The 19,706-nt window shown below is 43.1% G+C and overlaps 1 protein-coding gene across 5 annotated transcripts in view; it reads right to left on the reverse strand.

Annotated features, from left to right (window-relative positions):
• The window catches only part of kmt2ca (lysine (K)-specific methyltransferase 2Ca), a 328,698-nt gene that overhangs the window by 282,632 nt on the left and 26,360 nt on the right, over nucleotides 1–19,706 (reverse strand). The window contains exon 1 of one of the 5 annotated variants that reach the window (XM_078424453.1): nucleotides 11,128–11,148. The exons of the other annotated variants lie outside the window; for them this stretch is intronic. The gene's annotated coding sequence lies outside the window, so the exon portion shown is untranslated. Of the gene's footprint in view, nucleotides 1–11,127; nucleotides 11,149–19,706 lie in introns of those variants that run through there. 5 annotated transcript variants of the gene reach the window in all.

Here is a 19,706-nt window from a genome sequence, read left to right on the forward strand (position 1 = left end):
CTAGCCAACTGTAAATTCAAACAAAACCATTACAAAAAAAAGCATGCTGGAAGACCTCAGCAGATCGAGCGACATCTATGGAGGCAAAGGGATGGCTGAGGTTTTGGGTTGAGACTACATCAAGACTGAGCATGCAATGGGAAGATGGCCAGTTTATTAAAGGGAGAGGGAGGGATCAGATGGAAATAAACAGGGGAAAAAAATGTAGGCCATTGGGTGGGGAAGGTGGAAAGGCAAAGAGCAGAGACAGAGGCTGCTGAGGGATCGATGGAGCCAGATAAGGGAGAGATTATAATAATAATAATAATACATTACATTTATATAGCGCTTTTCATATACTCAAAGACGCTTATGTTCCTTTTCCACACCTAACAATCCATCCAGGAACTCTCTACATTTGTTCACCTTTTCCAACCCTTGTCCTTCTCCATTACCTACACTCATCACCCTCCCCCACCTGTATTCATCTGTCCATCACCAACACACCTATCTCCCCGGGTTTCTTCACATTTCCCATCTCCTCCTCACCTGGTTCCATCTATCCATCATCCCTTGCTCATCTGTTTACATCCATCACCTCCCAGCCTCGGTATGAATACTTAATCCACCTCCACATGGTTCCATCTGGGCATCACCATCCCTCATCTGGTTCCAACTATTACTTCCAGTCTCTGCCTCACCCCTTCTGTTCCCTATACACTAGCCGTCTTCCCTCAACGCTCGCACACCCGATAGGGTTTTGGCCCAAAACTGACCATCTCCATTGATGCTGCTCGAACTGCTGTGATCTTCCACTTTATTTTTAGCTCCAGATTCCATAATCTGCAGTGTCTTGTCTCCTCAGAACCATTACGGAATCTAGTTACATAGCCTTTACAACCCATGCAAACATTCTGAACAAGTCTCTAATCATATTTTTAAAACCTCAGTTAATGTGAGAACTAAAACAGGTCTTTTGATTTAAAGAAAATTATTTCTGGAACCTGTTTTTTTTGAAGAAAAGCTATTTATTTCTATGGAACTAGCAACTTACTCAACTTACCAAAGAAAATGTACTATGTCTGCTACATTCAATAAACAGTTCCAAAGAAAACATTGCATAAATATTCAGCGTAACCATAAAAAATTAGGAACATATGGAGAGAAAATACCTTGAAGAAAATAGATTTCTAAACTGGCTTAAATATAATGAAGAAAATTGATTTCTGAACAATTATCAATTATTATGCCAATAAATAATATCCAAGCAATTTCTTGCAATTCAAATGACTACTCACCTCTCAGCCCACCAGCCTCTGCATCAAACACATCATCCCGCATTTCCACCAGCCACACTATGGCCACTAGTCACATCCTACCCTCCTTACCATTTTCTTCTTTCGGCAGAGACCACCCTCTCCATGACACCCTAGTTAGCTCATTCTTTCCAACCTTCACCCTCCCCAGGCATTCTGCCCTGCAAAGGTAGAAGGCGCAACGCCTGTCCCTGCACCTCAATCCTTACTACATCCAAGGACCAAAACTGTCCTTCTAGGCAAGTTAGAGTCACCCCTCCCCAATCTCATTCATTGTATTAGGTGCTTTTGATTGGCTTCCTCTACACTGGTGAAACCAAGCACAAACTATGTAACAACTTTGCCAAGCCCCTCTGCCATGGCCAACTGGAGCTGTTGGTTACTCTTTATTTAAATCCCCCTCCTTATTCCCACACCCACTAGTCTATCCTTGGCGTCATCCATCCCAGGATGAGGCCAAATTCAAACTAACATAACATCTCATATTTTACCTCAGCTGTTTACAACCTGATGGCATAAGTAGAGAACTCTCTAATTTCAGGTAATTTACTCCCCTGCCATCCCGCTATCCATCTAGATCCCCCACTCATACAAGGATTTGTTTTAACAACACCTGCCTCCGATCACCTGCTTCTGCCCATCACCTACACATGTCTTCCCATAGGGCTCTCTCCCCCCATTGTTCTGATCTGCCTACCCCACCTCCCTTATTTGGTCCTGTTCTCCACCCTCCTTTCCCACAAGATTCCATCAACTGCTTTTGTTTCTCATCCATGACTTTGTTACCCAAGATTTTCTTAAATTGGAGAAAACAGTCAAAAGGTGTTGACTCCTATATTTAATGGCCTACTTCAGCATCCAGGTCAATTATTCAGTTTAAAAATTCATGTCCCTATTTTCAAATCCATCTGACCTTGCACCTTGTCAATTTGACCTCCTCCTTAAACTTGCCCATCTCCAATTCTGGTCTCTGTGTGTCAGCAATTTTCAGTCATTTTAACTGCCACACAAACCTTTAGAACTGCCATCCTACACTCCACCTCTAAAACCTCTTTTTGATCGTGTCTTAATACCCCTTGTAGTGCAGTATCAGGTTTTGCTTGATATCATTCTGTTGAAGTGCTCTTAACAAATTTTAGTGCAATGAAGACAACATATAAATACAAGTCTATGTTGTTCTATCCAGTGTCTTTTATGTTTTTTTCTTACTAGGTTTATTTAACAAATGTAACCAACAGAAGATCAGGAGATAAAAGGATGGCATACTACTGTGGCCATTCGCCATTTATTCTTGATTGAAAAAAATCACGAGGTCATAAGTCCAGCTAAGCAAACTATTCAATGTCAGTTTATAATTTCATGACAGCAAGCTAATGAAGCAATCACTTTCACTACATATTCAAGAACAAGTTCAACACAGATGGTTCCCCAATTAAGATTTGTATGAAATGTAATACAGATTTTAACAATTCATAGGTCCTTTCTACACCTGATATATTGCAGCAGTTTTTGTGTGACTTGAAAATTTGACCTTGAATATTTGTTTACTAAAATAACATTTGGACGTGCAATATGCAGCCAGTAATTGAAAGTGTCACACAAAGCTGGCACTCAGCACCACCCACCTCCTGAGGTATAGATGGGGCAAGGGAGCAGAGAGCGTTCGTCAGACCCAGTTCCAAGCACGGGCATCAGTTCAACCAGAGCATTGTGCAAGTTTTTTTTTTAACTTGTTCAAAGACAAGGCCATTGTAAAGCTCTCTCGTCGTATTGCTCTCAAACACAAAATCAGGCCATTGTTAAATTATCTTTGGAAGACAGTGTCAAACTTCAGATACCAGTTTTTTAAAAAATGATAATAAAGCATAGCCAAGAAAACTAAAGAAGTTTACCTAGATTGGGCATCTGAAATAAAAACAAAAATGCAGAAAATACACAGAAAGGGGTTAAAGAATTTCAGAGCTGTTAACAAGTATATATAACAGACAATATATAATGGAAATATATGGGCAAAGCATTAGTGAAGGAGAAAATTAAAAATGTCATATTTTCCATACACGGCAATCGGCTTTTCTCATCGAGCACAATTAGTTTTATCCTCTCTGCACACACAAATCCACAAATGTCAGCGGTTATAATCCTACTATGCTGAGATTTAAAAACATGGATTCTAAGATGAATGGATCAGTTATTCCCCATTTTTTTTTAGAGTCAGCAAACATTTTGCGTGCCTGACAACTACCAGAGTAAAAAAAAGTTGGATAACAAGCTTTGTTTAAAAAAATCTAAATTCCAAGTAAACATTTCAAGAATAAGTGTACAATCATTCAGTAAAATCTGGGTAAGGGACAAGCCCAAATCTAAAATACCACTAATGTTGGAAATGCTCAAATGAAAACTGAACACCATAACCCAAATTGCAGCTATTGATCCATGTGGTCCCATAATATTGGCTTTGATCTGTGCAGGCCATCATGTGCCCAATTGAGGTTCCCAAAAAGGCAGCATCTCTCATCCTCCATCTGGGCCATGCCCTCTTCTCACTACCTTCAGGCAAGAGGCATAGAAACCTAAAGTCCAACACATCAAAGTTCAGGACATCCACAATGTTCTTGAATGACCTGCACAACACTCTTCCTATCTCAGCAAAAATGGGACACGACAGATCACTTGCAATACAATGGACTGTTTCTAATTGTGTTTTTGTAGTCTTGAAGAATTTATGTATAATTCCTATTATTATGTCTATGTACCGGTGGTGATGCTGCTGCTGCAAGCAACATTTTCAGTGCGCCTGTATCTCACCATACTTGTGCATATGACAATGAATACTTGACTTGAACTTGACATTCCACAGGTACTGCCTAATTTATTATAAGTTTTCAGGCATATTTTTTTAACTTCAGATGTCCAGCATCTGCAGATTTTACATTTACATTTTACTTTATTTTTTGTTATATGTTGCAATAGTGAACCCGATTAATTTAATGGAAGCGAGAAATGTACATGCACTCTGGACAGCTGCAAACCTATCCACATTTCTGACTGTGTTGAAGGAATCAACCCTGGCTCCACAGAAGGCCCTCAGTCAGGACATCAGCTCCAGCCACACTCCAAATCCATGACTTCTCCCCCTCCCCCATGCCCCCCCAACCCCACCTGCTTTGGCCTCAAAGCCGTCTTGCACGTTAAGTCCCAGGCTCCCATTCTGGGTTAATGAGCCCGACGTCAGACCATTGGGATTTCCAAACAATGGAATAAGAGTTTTGCTATATTGTTATTTTAAGTATAGTATTTGTGTTCAGCCCAAAGTTGGCCTGAGAAATAGCTTGTATGCAGCAAATCAACAACCAATTTATCAGCTGTACAGGACAAGTAAACCAGGGTTATGAAAAATAAACTTTTAATGTTGGAACTCCAAAATTAAAATAAAACTCAAAATGCTAGAATCAATGAGTAGACCAGGCAACAACTGAGAGAAGAAAGTTAATATTTCCGGCCCAAAACTCTATCAGTTGAGCGTTTCCATCATTCTCTATTTTTGTTTAAAGGCCAGATACTGTGAACATTGTTAAAATTAAATTCAAACCAGGCTCGGGCTTTACTCCTTGGATGCAGGAGGCTGAGGAGTGATCTTATGGTATAAAATCATGATGTGAATTCATGAAGTCGTTTACAAAGAGTAGTGGAACCAGACAACATGGGTTTGGGCAAATGTGGCAAGATTTCATAGGAACCTGAGCAGCAACGTTTTGACTGAGGGCAATTGGTACATGGAATATGCTGCCAGAGGAGGCTGGTACTATAACAGGATTTAAAAGATAGTTGGATAGACACGTGAATGGGAAAGGTTTAGAGGGATGTGGACCAAACGTGGGTAAGATGATTTAAAGAAACCTGAAGGGCAGGTTTTTCCATGGGGGCAGAGGGTTTATGGAACAAGCAGCCAGAGGAGGTAGCTGAGGCAGCTACTATAATAACATTGAAAAGACATTTGGACAGATACACAGATAGGATATGTTTAAAAGGATATGAGCCAAATACAGGCAGGTGGGTCTAGTGCAGATGGGGCATCTTGGTCAGCATGGGCAAATTGAGCCGAAGGGCCTGTTTCCATGCTGCACGACTCTACGACTGTGACTCAGGACACCTTTGAATCTTTCTCCTTTAAATCTTTAAGCATATTTTGTCAGAACATCAAGATGCTGTATTATCCCCTTAAAGATATTTCTGTGAACAGAAAATTTACGTCGCAAGTTACATCATCTCATTCAAAAGGCATATTTCTTAACTTAATCATTAACAGATGGTGAAGTGAAAATATTGGCCAATAACATCTTTACCATCAGTTAACAAACCACAGTCAAGATACTTTGCACTTTTAATGATTTCTCCTGAGGCAAATTAGCAAACAAGACGAGTTGAATTATAAGTCTTTACAGCCAAGGTTCAAATCCCTTGCATCACTAATTATACCAACTCAGCTGCTGAAACAAAATTGGAGCAAATGGAAAAAAATTCTGCTCCATTCCCCCACAACCTAGGCTCGAAAAACTTAATATAATAATGAATATGGGGTGAGAACAACTTGAATCATTCTTTGGAAATTAGGTTGGGCAATAGTTGATATATCAATGGGAAAGCACTGTTGGTCCAATGACAATATTACTATTAGTTTCAAGATAGTTATTGAAATAGGAAGGTAGACACCAAATGCTGAAGTAACTCAGCTGGACAGACAGCATCTCTGGAAAGAAAGAATGGGTGACGTTTCGTGTCGAGACCCAAAACATCACCCATTCCTTCTCTCCAGAGATGCTGCCTGTCCCGCTGAATTACTCCAGCATTTTGTGTCTACCTTCGATTTAAACCAGCATCTGCAGTTCTTTCCCACACATTGAAATAGGAAGGACTGGTCCTCAAGTCCCAAAGTGAAGATAAGCCAATTTTGATGGGGAAGAAAGGGGTATAACAGTCTGGTCACAAAAAAAGGAGACACCGAACAAGACAACACAAAAGCAGGACGCTTAGCCCATAAGGTCCAATGATACCAATTGACCATGATGCCAATTTCAACTAATCCTATCTACCTGCACGTGGTCCATATTCGTCCACTCTCTGCCAATTCATATGCCTGTCTAAATGAGTTTTAAACTTCTGCTTCCACACAGCACATTCCAGGCACCTACCATTCTGTTTAAAAAACTTACCTCATAGATCTCCTTTAAACTTTTCCCCTCTTACTTTAAACCTATGCCCTTATTATTTCGCCACACCCTTCCCCCGCAGTGTTCGAAACTTTCACAGACCAGCTAGCATGAGTATTCATGGGCATCTTTAACCTCACCTACTCCAATCTGAGATTCCAACTTGCTTGAAGACTGTCATCCTGGTACCAAACAAAAAATGGTAGCAGGCCTTAATGACTGCCTGGTGGATCTGACATCCACCATCATGAAGTGTTGAGAGAGGCTGATCATGGCACACCAGCCTTCCAGACAGCCTTTATCCACTGCAATTTGTCTAATTCCACAACAGGTCCATGGAAAACATCATCTCCCTGGGCCTACACTCATCCCTGTAACATCTGCATAACAAGGACACATACATCAGACACCTATTTATAACTGGAGAGAAGGAATGGGTGACGTTTTGGCTCGAGACCTTTCTTCAGAAGTCTGAAGAAGGGTTTTGACCCGAAATGTTACCCATTCCTTCTCTCCAGAGATGCTGCCTGTCCAGCTGAGTTACTTCAGCATGTTGTGTCTACCTTCGATTTAAACCATCACCTGCAGTTCTTTCCTACACCTATTTATAACTGTAGTTCTGCCTTCAACATCATAGTTCCAAGCACTCATCTTCAAACTCCTGGACCTAGAACAGCACACCCATCTGCAACTAGACACCTGACCAACAAACCATATTTACTAAGAAGAGGCCACAAAATATCCTCCACAATAATTCTCAAGGGCCCAAAGGCTAGGTTTACAGCATCTTGTGCAACCAAATTTTGCTCTATCGCCATTTACAAGTTTGCAGATGACACCGACATAGTGGGCCAGATTTCAAACAATGTCAAAATGGAGTACAGTAAGGAGAAAAGGTTTTGTAGCATGGCATCAAGACAACATCCTCTACCTCAATGTCAGCAAATTGACTTTAGGAAGCAGGGCGGAGCATACATCCCAGTCTGTATCAATGGTGCAGAAGTGGAGATGGCCCAGAGCTTTAATTTCTTCAGTATGAATATCACTAACTATTTGCCCAATCAAACTGATGCTACAGGCAAGAAAGCACACCAACACCTCCACTTCCTAGGAAGATGAAGGAAGTTTGGCATATCTTCAATGACTCTTACCAATTTCTCCAGATGTACCACAGAAAAACATCCTATCTGGTTGCATCACAGCTTGGTATGATAACTTCACTGCAAAAGACGACAAGACATTACAAACTAACCACCCTCTCCTCCACCCCAATCGACTATCAAAACTTCATGCTGCCTCGGAGAAGCAGCCAACATCATTCCTTTTCTCCAGAGATGACGCCTGACCCACTGAGTTACTCCAGCTTTTGTATCTATCTTCGGTTTAAACCAGCATCAGCAGTTCCTTCCGAAAACATAATTCAAGGACTATTTTTCATTCTCCCGTGTCCTGTCCATTCTCCCCTGTCCTGTCAGACAAAAAGATACAAAAGCATGTACCACCAGATTCAAGAACACCATCAACCTTGCTGTTATCAGACTACTGAACGGATCACTCACATGCTAGGGATGAATTTCCTATTTGTCATGGAAACATACTTGGCCTAATTGTCCATTCGAACCAAGTTGGCACACACGCACATATAACTCTCAGTTTGTTTGTGTTTATGTGTGTACCATGCCCGCTACACAGCCAAAACGGTACACGATAGAGCCACAATTTTAGGCCCACCCTACTCACCATTCCCATGTGGTGTGAATAAACCCACTTTTATTACTTTAAAAAAGAAAATCCATATAAACTTCAATAAATCTGCCCCCCCCTCCCCCGAAGGACCAGAGAGAGGACCGGCGCCCATCCCGGTGTACCCCGCGCCTGACTTTCCTCCCATGCTGCAGCATGCCGCAGAGGCTGTGGCAGAGGGTCCAACAAGATGGCCGTCCCCGCTGCTCCCCGCCGATCGCAGGAGAAATGGGGCCGAGGTCAGTGCCTTCTCCCTGTCTACTCTCGCCCACCCATGGCCCCGGGAGACGCTCCCCGCCCGGCAACGGGTCCATGCCGTCGCCACCGTTCCCCGCCACAGATTGCAGCCGAGCTGCAGGAGACACTTCGGTTCCACAGGAGAAACAGGGCCAACGTCACTGCTTTTTCCCTCTCCTCCCTAGCTGGCACACAGCCACGGGGGCACTCCCCACCCAGCAATGGCTCCACGGTTGGGCCGAGGGGGTCGGGAGGGGAGGGGTGTCTGGGGAGGGATGAGGAAGAGGTGATGGGGATGGGGGAGGGGTGAAGGGGAGGAGGGGGTGCTGCACCAATGTAGGAGAGGTTTGGACCCAACAGGTCCACTTGATCTAGTATCCCTCTAAACCCTTCCATTCCAAATATTTGATCAAATGGCTTTTGAAATGTACAATTCGATCAGCTTCTGCAGCTTCTTCTGGCAGCTCACTCCAGATATGGACTACCCTGAGTGAAAAAGATGCTCTTAGTTTCTTCTTAAATCTCTCCCCACTCACCTTAGTCTTTTACCCAGTGGGAGAGGGTTCTAAAACTAGGGAGCATAAGCTTATGTTGTCGCTATAAAAGAAAAAATTTACAGCCTATTCAGCTTCTCCCTTTAACTGAAGCCAAGTCCAGGTAACATCCTAATAACATCCTTCCTATAGCTGACCGACCGGAACTGCACACAGTACTCCAAGTGTGGTCTCACAATCATGTGCTGTACTACCATGTCTGAACTTTTGTACTCAATACGCTTCTCAATTAAGGAAAAGGCTGGAGTAACTCAGCGGTTCAGGCATCTCTGGAGAAAAGAAATAGGTGACTTCTCGGCACGAGACCCTTCTTCAGACTGGTTGCTTTTATTCGCCACTGTCTACCGGAATTGCAACTTTCAGGGAAGCATTCACCAGTACTTCTAGATCTCTCTCTACAACATTCTACACAGCTATTGTGTGCAAGTCCTGCCCAGGTTTGACCTTTCAATTCCATTTGCCATTCCTTAGCCCACCTTTCCAACCAAACTAAATCCTGTTGTAACCTAATTAACAACCTTCCTTGCTGTCAATTACACAACCAATGTAGGTGTCATTTGCAAATTTACTAACAATATTAACTACATTGTTATCTACATGGATGATTTGGATGGCAAACAGTGCACCCAGCACAAACCTCTGCAGCACATCACTGGTCACAAGATTCCAATCATAATAGCAACCCTCTACAACTATCCTTTGACCTTTCTCAAAGCTAATTTTTGAATCCAATTGGCTTGCCGGTCTTAGATTCCATGTGGCTAGTCCAATATAATTCATTGCAGTCCTTGCACTTTTTTTTTATTTGCACTTTTTCTGTAGCTGTGACTCTAAAGTCTGCACTTTATTTTCTCTTCTGCATTATCTAATGTACTAATCTATGACACAATTTTGCATGGATAGCACGCAAAACACTTTTTCACAAATCTCAATACACATGACAATAATCAATACCGTACCTCTCTCAGAAACATAGAAAATAGGTGCAGGAGTAGGCCATTCGGCCCTTCGACCCTTCAATATGATCGTGGCTGATCATCCAACTCAGTATCCCGTACCTGCCTTCTCTCCATACCCCCTGATCTCTTTAGCCACAAGGGCCACATCTAACTCCCTCTTAAATATAGCCAATGAACTGGCCTCAACTACCTTCTGTGGCAGAGAATTCCACAGATTCACCACTCTGTGTGAAAAAAAACGTTCTCATCTCGGTCCTAAAAGACTTCCCCCTTATCCTTAAACTGTGACCCCTTGTTCTGGACATCCCCAACATCGGGAACAATCTTCCTGCATCTAGTCTGTCCAACCCCTTAAGAATTTTGTAAGTTTCTATAAGATCCCCCCTCAATCTTCTAAATTCCAGCGAGTACAAGCCGAGTCTATCCAGTCTTTCTTCATATGAAAGTCCTGCCATCCCAGGAATCAATCTGGTGAACTTTCTCTGTACTCCCTCTATGGCAAGAATGTCTTTCCTCAGATTAGGAGACCAAAACTGTACGCAATACTCCTTTCTCACCTGCTTCCACCTTCCTTCCCTTATATCATATCATATCATATCATATATATATACAGCCGGAAACAGGCCTTTTCGGCCCTCCAAGTCCGTGCCGCCCAGCGAGCCCCGTTCATTAACACTATCCTATACCCACTAGGGACAATTTACATTTACCCAGCAAATTAACCTACATACCTGTACGTCTTTGGAGTGTGGGAGGAAACCGAAGATCTCGGAGAAAACCCACGCAGGTCACGGGGAGAACGTAGAAACTCCTTACAGTGCAGCACCCGTAGTCAGGATCGAACCTGAGTCTCCGGCACTGCATTCGCTGTAAAGCAGCAACTCTACCGCTGCGCTACCGTGCTGGTTCGACTTATCATTTTTCAGCCTCTGATTCTCCCTTGCTCCTCCTGTCCCAGCTCCATCAGCTTGTACCATTTTAACATTGAAAACAGAACTGCAACATTTAAACTCCCAATTATATCTCTTAAAAAAAAATCTCTGCAATCTGAACTTCACTTAAAGCCACAAAACAGACTTTGCACCGGCAGAAAACTATTCAGTTGGAGAAAACTGGAACAAACTTCACTCACTGTGTCTCTTCCCATGGCCGTATATTTTCCTCTGCCTCAAATGTTCTCTGGTAGATGGAGGGATGTTAACACACTCATATTTATTTACACTTCTCCTCAAGGAAACACTGTTTTAAATACAACAATGGCAGCTGATAGTTCTGATATCAGAAAGGGAACACATTTTGAAAAACAACATGAAATAAATTATTTTCCCCAAAACTTTATTGCCTTGAACAGTATAGATTATGCACTTTTAATACATGCAGTGTAAAAAAAACCCGACATGAATTGCAAAGGCACCATCATCAAATCAAGATAACCCATTAAAGAGCGGGACAGCCAGCGCTCAAGAATAAGTGTACAGAGTGTCCCTTAATGATAGAAGCAAATTTCTTTTGAAGTCTCGTGCATGGATAGAGTTTACAAATTTTTAGTTCTACAAAATCAATATCGCAAGAACAAAATTTGAAAATGCCCCTATTTCTCTCACGGATTCTATACTACGATAGAATACAAACCTGCCATGGAGCCTTGGCATGATTAGGTTCAGCCACCGTTCTATATTAGAAATCCGGCAGCAAAGCACTTCAAAAGATAGTGACCAGGGCTGTTAGGCTCAGTATATTCACAATTACCTACTTGAACAGAAGACGGAGTCTTTTCGCTTTTTTACAGATAAAAATCATAAGAACCAGCAGCATTTAACAGCAAAATGCAAGCTATTAATCCCTTCTTATTTAGCACACAGCATTTGTCATTCTGGACGATAATCACAGACTTTGCACTTTTGGGAGTCTCTGCCTTAACTGAGTCAGCATTGACTGCAATAAGCACTCACAAAGGGGCAGAAATGGTCCAAGTGGCACAAATACCCTAAATACTGAACACAAATAAATAATTCTCTTTTTAAGTCCAAGAAACATGCCGACATTATCAAACAAATAACATTAGCAAGCTTTAAGTCAACAGAAGCAAAACAGTTCACACGCATGTTGCCATATGACATTAATTATGACATTAGCTGAATTATTTTTTTAGCCCAGGAAAGTTAGTCGACTTTAACATAAAATATTATCAAAAAGGCATATTGCCACGAAAATCATCAGATTTCGATTATTCAAGATCTAAAGTGGCATTTTCTAACATTACCCATACAGCTAATTGCGAATCCAGAAATGGTTGGTTGTAGGAAATAGGGCACAACTTTGATCATTTGTTGTAAATCTGCAGGACAAATGCAGATATTGTTTTTCTTTGCTAAATGCATCACTAAATTTTACAAATTTAAGTAAATCTAAATAACTACAAGCTATTTTGTGCAAGTGCATTGTTATGGACAATTTCTACCAAAGGTGGTGCACTTGGCTAAAATAATCATTGAAATCATTCTTGCCTCTTGTCAACAATTTCTTCAGCAAAATATCAAAAGGTCTCGGAGAAGTCTGCTCCTGAAGGTTAAAATTAGCTGAAATAATGTGACCATGCAAGTTTCCTCAAGTGCCCACGAAACCAACTTACAATGGCCAATTAACCCAACAACATGCACTTCTTGCTATGGATAAATCTTCTGCAATTATCTATCTTCTCATTTTCTTTTTAGAAGGCATTGTCTTCTAGAAGGCATCAACAGATATTTCAAAAGCAGAAAACACCAAGCAATAATTCCTTACACGACCCCTTTTATAAAATTATTGTCTTAATACAATGATCCATTTCCTTTGGCAGAAATCTAAACAACCAAAAGTCTTAGATTTAAAGTAACATTTTAAAGAATCAGAAGGTTATGTTGATGTGGTGTGGTTATAGAATTCAATAACTGAGGCTGGTGCAAGAAAAAACACTTCTAATACCTGAATCGATTAAAGGCTAAAAAAAAAACTATGGTGATATTAGGTGTAGGAAAGAACTGCAGATGCTGGTTTAAATCGAAGGTAGACACAAAATGCTGGAGTAACTCAGTGGGACAGGTAGCATCTCTAGAGAGAAGGAATGGATGACGTTTCACAGCTAAACCCTTTTTCAGATTGATGTCAGGGGACTGGGCGGTACAGATAGAATGTAGTCGGGGAGAACTGGGAAGGGGGAGGGGATAGAGAGAGAGGGAAAGCAAGGGCTACTTGAAGTTAGAGAAGACAATGTTCATACCACTGGCGTGTAAGCTACCCAAGCGAAATATGAGGTGTCGTTCCTCCAACTTGCACTGGGACTCACTCTGACAATGGAGGAGGCCCAGGACAGAAAGGTCAGATTGGGAATGGGAGGGGGAGTTAAAGTGCCGAGCAAGCGGGAGATCCGGTAGGTTAAGACGGACTGAGCGGAGGTGTTCAGCAAAATGATCGCTGAGCCCGCGCTTGGTCTCGCCGATATACAGGAGTTGACACCTGGAACAGCGGATACAGCACACGAGGTTAGAGGAGGTTAGAGAACCTCTGCCTCACCTGAAAAGACTGTCAGGGCCCTTTATATAAGGGGGGGGGGGGAGTAAAGGGAAAGGTGTTACATCTCCTGCAGTTGCAGGGCAAAGTACCTGGGGAAGGGGTGGTTTGGGTGGGAAGGGATGAATTGACCTTGGAGTTACGGAGGAAATGGTCTCTGCGGAACCCCATCAGCCATCGCATACAGCATATAATCCTCCGACATTTTCGCCACCTCAAACGGGATCCCACTACTGGTCACATCTTCCTATCTCCACCCCTTTCTGCTTTTCACAGAGACCATTCCCGCCGCAACTTCCTGGTCAACTGGTCAGACAATCCATCAGTCTGAAGAAGGGTCTCGACCCGAAACGTCAGCCATTCCTTCTCTCCAGAGATGCTGTCTGTCCTGCTGAGTTACTCCCGCATTTTGTGTCTACATATGGTGATATTAGACTGGTTGCTTTTCTTTAACCATGCAGACACAATGGAATAACGAATTGGCATTTTCTGTGCCATATGACATGGCCTATTCATTTTAATGCCTCTGACAATTGACTTTCGCCTTCCATTGGATCTTTTGTTTTCCAAGTCTCTTGTCTGTTGACAGAGGTAGTGTGTTAAAAATACATTTGTCTTACTGGTTTATGCTTCTGTGCTGAATTGTTTTTCAAATTTCCCAGAAGATCGAACTTTTGGCATGGGTATTTTGTTTATTCTCTTTGATCATTACCCACGGGAGGAGATGCAAAATGGCTCCCCGAGAAGAAGGAAGAGTAGGGGATCAGCTTGGGATCACAGGCGGCCAAGGGCAAGAATGTTTTTGAGGTTTGCCACATCTTCGCTTCCTTCAGTGACACGTTTATCTACATGACAGAGCTGTTCAGCAAGGAGATTGTTTGTTCAGTCCTATGCCAATGGTCCTATAAAGCAGTGTATTACCTGGAATACCTCTGCAGAATGTCTGGACCTATCCAGAAACGTAGATCTGTGTACCAGAATTGCGTAAAGTATTTTTGGCCTGAATGTAATCACTCTGTACTTCCGGCAGAGATAACCATTAAGATTCCTGCATTAATCAATAGAAAGTATAATAAAGCTCAATAATCCAGACACGCATATAAACGAACACAATTTTAGGCAATATTTTTGCATATGCAACATCACTGCAACAAAACTCTTCATTACTTCCAAGATACATAACTAAAAATGTATATTTCCAGAGAGGTTTCAGTCAATATTAATTTGCATCTGAAAATGCCAACAGATCAGCAGCTCTGCAAAATTTAACATCAATATTTTCCATTCAATTGCCTGCAATGCCTTTCGTCTTTACCCTGTGTATGGCTTGCTCATCTCTACTGGATTAGAAAGATAGCATACCATCATTATCTCAAAGACAATTACAGCGACCAATGAAATTTGGCCTTGCCAGCACTACCTATACCCCTCATTAAAACAAAATTAAAGGGTTTAAAGAATGATCCAGCCAAGTTTCATATAATGTGAAATAAAAGTGGAATATATTCTTGAAAATAATATGGTCAGCGTGTTCCTATAATGCTTAAATAAGGACAGCCAGGTTTTGATCCACTGACAGAGAGAAGTTTGATGTGTGTAAAAATTTGGATATTCTTGCTATGTTGAGGGGAACCTTTGAAGCCCTCTGAGCCAAAAGCTGACATTAAGATGAAGCCATTAGATTTTAGCCCACTTCCTGACTTGTGCTTGCCAAGCTTATTTCAATTTACTTGATCTTTATGCAACCATATTGTTGTTCTTCTTCTTGCGTTTGAGGCAGCAGAAATTATGTAACGCCCTCCAGGCGCTGTAGCCAGTGCAATGTGCTGTTGTCAAGGGCCGTGAGGTCTACCCCTCCACCAGGGGGACGGAGGACAGTGCAGTCGAAAGTGACGTGCTGCGCTGCGCTGTTTGCTGCTTTGCTTCACACACGCAGGCTGCTGATGGATGCAACCCCCAACGATGCATGTTGGCATTGAACCGTCCGACCTCTGTGTGGAGCCGGTTCAGGGCGACCCACTCTTTGCGGGGCATGTCCGAGCCGGGTGGGGCTGTGGTGTTCGGTGCGCCAGTGAATTAAGGAGGTCATGATGTCTGTTCCCAGCTGGTTCTCCATGCTCCTAGTATGTTGAAACCGGAGCCACAGAGGGTCGCTGCATGACAGGAGAAAGGGTGACGAGATGACAGGCGTTGAGGTCCTAGTTGCTGTGAATCCTGGGCGAGGTGGTGCAAAGGATGTTTGGCATCCGATGGGGCCTTGCACACCAGCCTATGAGTGAAGAACTCTCTGCGAAGCTTGGCGGGTGCGATACCTGTGAGCACCAGCAGGAGATCCGTCGGACTAGGGCGTAGGCTGCCAGTGATGATACGCATGGTGTCGTTGAGAGTGGCGTCTTGCTTGCTGGTATGAGCGCTGCGGCACCATGCTGGGGCGGCGTACTCAGCGGCGCTGTACACGAGTGCAAGAGCACTGGTTTGAATAGTAGATGTCCTGGCGCCCCATGACGATCCGGCCCAGCAATGCAGGAGGTTGTTCCTTGTCGAGACTTTAGCATGGAGAGCTTCAAGGTGTTGCTTGTAGGTCAGTGGCGATCTAGTTTCACCCCGAGGTATGTCGGAAATGGGTTGTAGAGATGGGGTGACCATTGAGGGTGACGATTAGCTGGCGTTGAGCTTCCTTGTTGTTCAGGTGAAAGGCTGTTGTGGTGGTTTTTGCCATACTCAGTTTTAGTCTCCAGGTCTTAAGGTAGCCTGCGACAAGTTCCATATCCGCCGAGAGCACGTCCTCAACATTTGACCAGCTCTTGTCCGAGTGCAGTAGGGCCAAGTCATCTGCGTATCCATACTGGCGCGAGGTCGTGCGTGGCAGATCGCTGATATAGAGATTGAAGAGCATGGTGGCCAGTACCGAGCCTTGGGGGACTCTGTTTCTTAGGCGTCGCAGTCCACTAGATTGTCCGTCGCTGGTCTTGAGAACAAAACTGCGGTTGGCAAGGATGTTGGCAAGGAACCGCACTAAATGACGGTCAGGGATGGTTCGGAGGAGCTTCAAGATCAAGCCCTGGTGCCACACAGTATCATAAGCGGCGGTGAGGTCCACCAGTGTGATGCCCGCCTTGTGACCCTTTTCGAAACTGTCTTCGATGTCATTGGTCAGCTTGACTATTTGGTGGGTGGTGCAGCGTCCACGCCGAAATCCGGCTTGTCCAGCGGGTAGTTGAGGGTCAACGATTGGATCGAGCCAGGCCAGGAGAAGCCATTCAAGGAGCTTGTACGGGACACAGAGGAGTGAGATGGACTGATAGTTCCTTGGGTTGTCCGCAGGCTTGTTTGGTTTTGGTAGCGCAATGACGGTGGCTTTCCGCCAGATCTTCGTAGATCACTACCAACCCTGACTTGGCTTTTGCAAACCTGAATGGACCATCCTCACACCGTATCACCCTGGATCACTTCCCGAAATCACAACATCGTCCATCTCTGAGTATCCCGGACAACTCCATCGAGCCGGTCCCAACCAAAGCTGCGAAGGTGTAATTTTCGCAAGACCAGGTGGGGCCATATCACGTCTGGTGGACTTCTGGATCGATAGCCTTCCCACCCCCTCCAACCTGGACAATGCCTACTCAGCCCTCTGCAAACTCCTCATCAGGGCAGCAAAGAGTTCCATTCCTCGCGGCTATCTTCGCCGGTACATCCCCAGATGGGACGAAGTGTGCGACGCATGCTACGATGCATTCCTGTGTGCTGAACCTGGCGAAGAGGCTGCCTCCAAGGCTGAGGAACTGACAAACTGCCTTGACAAGAAGCGCAGAGAGCGGTGGGAAGAGACAGTCCAAGGAATCGACTTCACACACTCCAGTAGGGTGGCGTGGAAGACCTTCAATCGCCTCACCGGTCGAAATACCCACCCAAAGCATTGCCCTGTCATGGCCAACTCCAACACCCACCAGTTCCTGGCCAATGGCCACTCCAAAGACGCGGACAAGAACCATACTCGTTCTGTCAAACAGGAAACCACTAATCTTTGGAAAGCTCCAGGCGCTGATGGGCACCTGTCAGCACCCTTTTCCTCTGCACAACTTTCTTCTGTCATCTCTCAACTGAAATGTGGAAAAGCTCGTGGTCCTGATAACATCCCCCCAGAATTCCTGAAACACTGCGGTCCTAAATGCCTGGCCTGTCTCCGTGAGTTTTACTCCTCTTGCCTCATTGGTCAGTCCATTCCGAAGATCTGGTGGAAAGCCACGGTCATTGTGCTACCAAAACCAAACAAGCCTGCGGACGACCCAAGGAACTATCGGCCCATCTCACTCCTCTGTGTCCCGTACAAGCTCCTCGAACCATATTGTTAATTAATAATTACCCACATTTCTTTCCGACTTAGTGTTAAATGAAAATGAATCGTCTCCTGTCTAGTTATTGTGTCTTCTACCCCCAATTTTCAGGTCGTTTTGCTTCATTCATACCCTCACACAAAACTCACCTGGGAAATTCAGACACTTTAAAAAAAAAAAGTTTTCAGGATGCACCATTGATAACGCAAACAAATTACTGCCAGTTCCCAACTCCAAGATGGTGGCAAACTGCCTTCCTGGACCGATGCAGTCCTGGCGATAGCAATCCCACAATACAAATATGTTCAGAGTTCCATGTGCTAGAATGTATATCAACATATTACCAAATCGGGAAAGATCAGCTGCCCTGGTACATCTTATAAGAGCAGAATGGGGGTTCAGGAAGGATATTTCAGAACACAGCCCAAGCTATAATGGCCATACATTGAAAAGATTAGAACTGTCATTCTTAAATAACTTATGTTGTAGGGAGGTGAGAATGGACATTATTCATATTACATGGTCAGCAATGATGCTGCAGATTTTAAGATGAAGGGATATCAGGGAGCAGGGGCACTAATGTCATTCATAAAACCAGGTTTAGCTGAGGTTGTCCACAAACTACAAGTATGGCAGTTAAGAATAATCAATTGTCTGAGGAGGGAAAAGACTACGAGAGCAATAGTGATGGAAGATTCAACAGACGAGTGCTTGGGTCATGGATGTCTCAGAATGGCTGTCTTTCTGAAGGGGATGGAGGCAGAGGGAGAGAAGAGACCCAATTAATGTTGATTTTGGTCAGAATATTGGTAGAAGCAGGAATAGGGTAATGAATTTGAATATATCACATTCATATTGAATGGTAGGAGGCTTGAATGCCTACTGCTGATTGTATTTATTTCCTAGATTATTAGACTCAAGAAATATACAAGGGGTACAGAAAGAGACCTAGTTTTTGTGTGCACTTCTTTGGAGTTTATACTCTATATTTTTCCATATAACTAAAATTATTTTTTTAAAGAATAATTATTGACTCCGTCTCCAACAGACTATCACACTGTCAAAGGTTAAAATACAGCAACTTATGTTTTACTTTTATTTATTTACTTATTTTTGTTTACACAATTGCCGATTACCTCACAGGATGGCTGATGCATAATGAATGAGAGAATCCTGAACCATCTGACATGTTGTAGATATGTATGGTCCTGCACCTTGGAAGAATGTAGAGGTTTTGCTGTCAAATTGTGCATTTGTATTTGTGGTATGATGTATTGTGAACACATCAGCTGCAAAGGGGTGTCCAGGGAGGGTGGGTGAGGGTTATTTTTGTTGTTATATATAAAGAACAAAATGGAGGGGAATGTAATGCATTACGTTTTTCGTATTGTATCTTTCCTTCAATAAAAATAAATATTTTAAAAATACAGCACCTTGACAATTGTTCCAACTAGATGTATTTTATCACTCGGTAATCTTGTGATCCATTTTGACCCATGACTCACGAGTAGGAAATCGAAATAGTGGCTTTGTTGTAATGTACTTTGGAATCATTCACTTCACAACCAATGTGTCTCTACCTAAGCTGTTCCAGTACAGTTATAAAACTGACATCACAAAATGTGGATAATTACCAAGATATGGCCTTTACACAAAATAGCAGGACAAATTCAATCCAGCTAATTAATGCCCAGTTAGTTTGCTCGTGATCAGCAGTAAAATGATGAAGCCACCGTCAATGGTGTTATCAAAGCATACTTACTCACTGATAACCTACTGAATGTCCAGTTTTGGTTTTCCCAAAAGATCAGAGATGAAAAGATAAAAA

Source organism: Rhinoraja longicauda, chromosome 2 (genome assembly GCF_053455715.1).
Source record: "Rhinoraja longicauda isolate Sanriku21f chromosome 2, sRhiLon1.1, whole genome shotgun sequence".
NCBI classification, from domain to species: domain Eukaryota; kingdom Metazoa; phylum Chordata; class Chondrichthyes; order Rajiformes; family Arhynchobatidae; genus Rhinoraja; species Rhinoraja longicauda.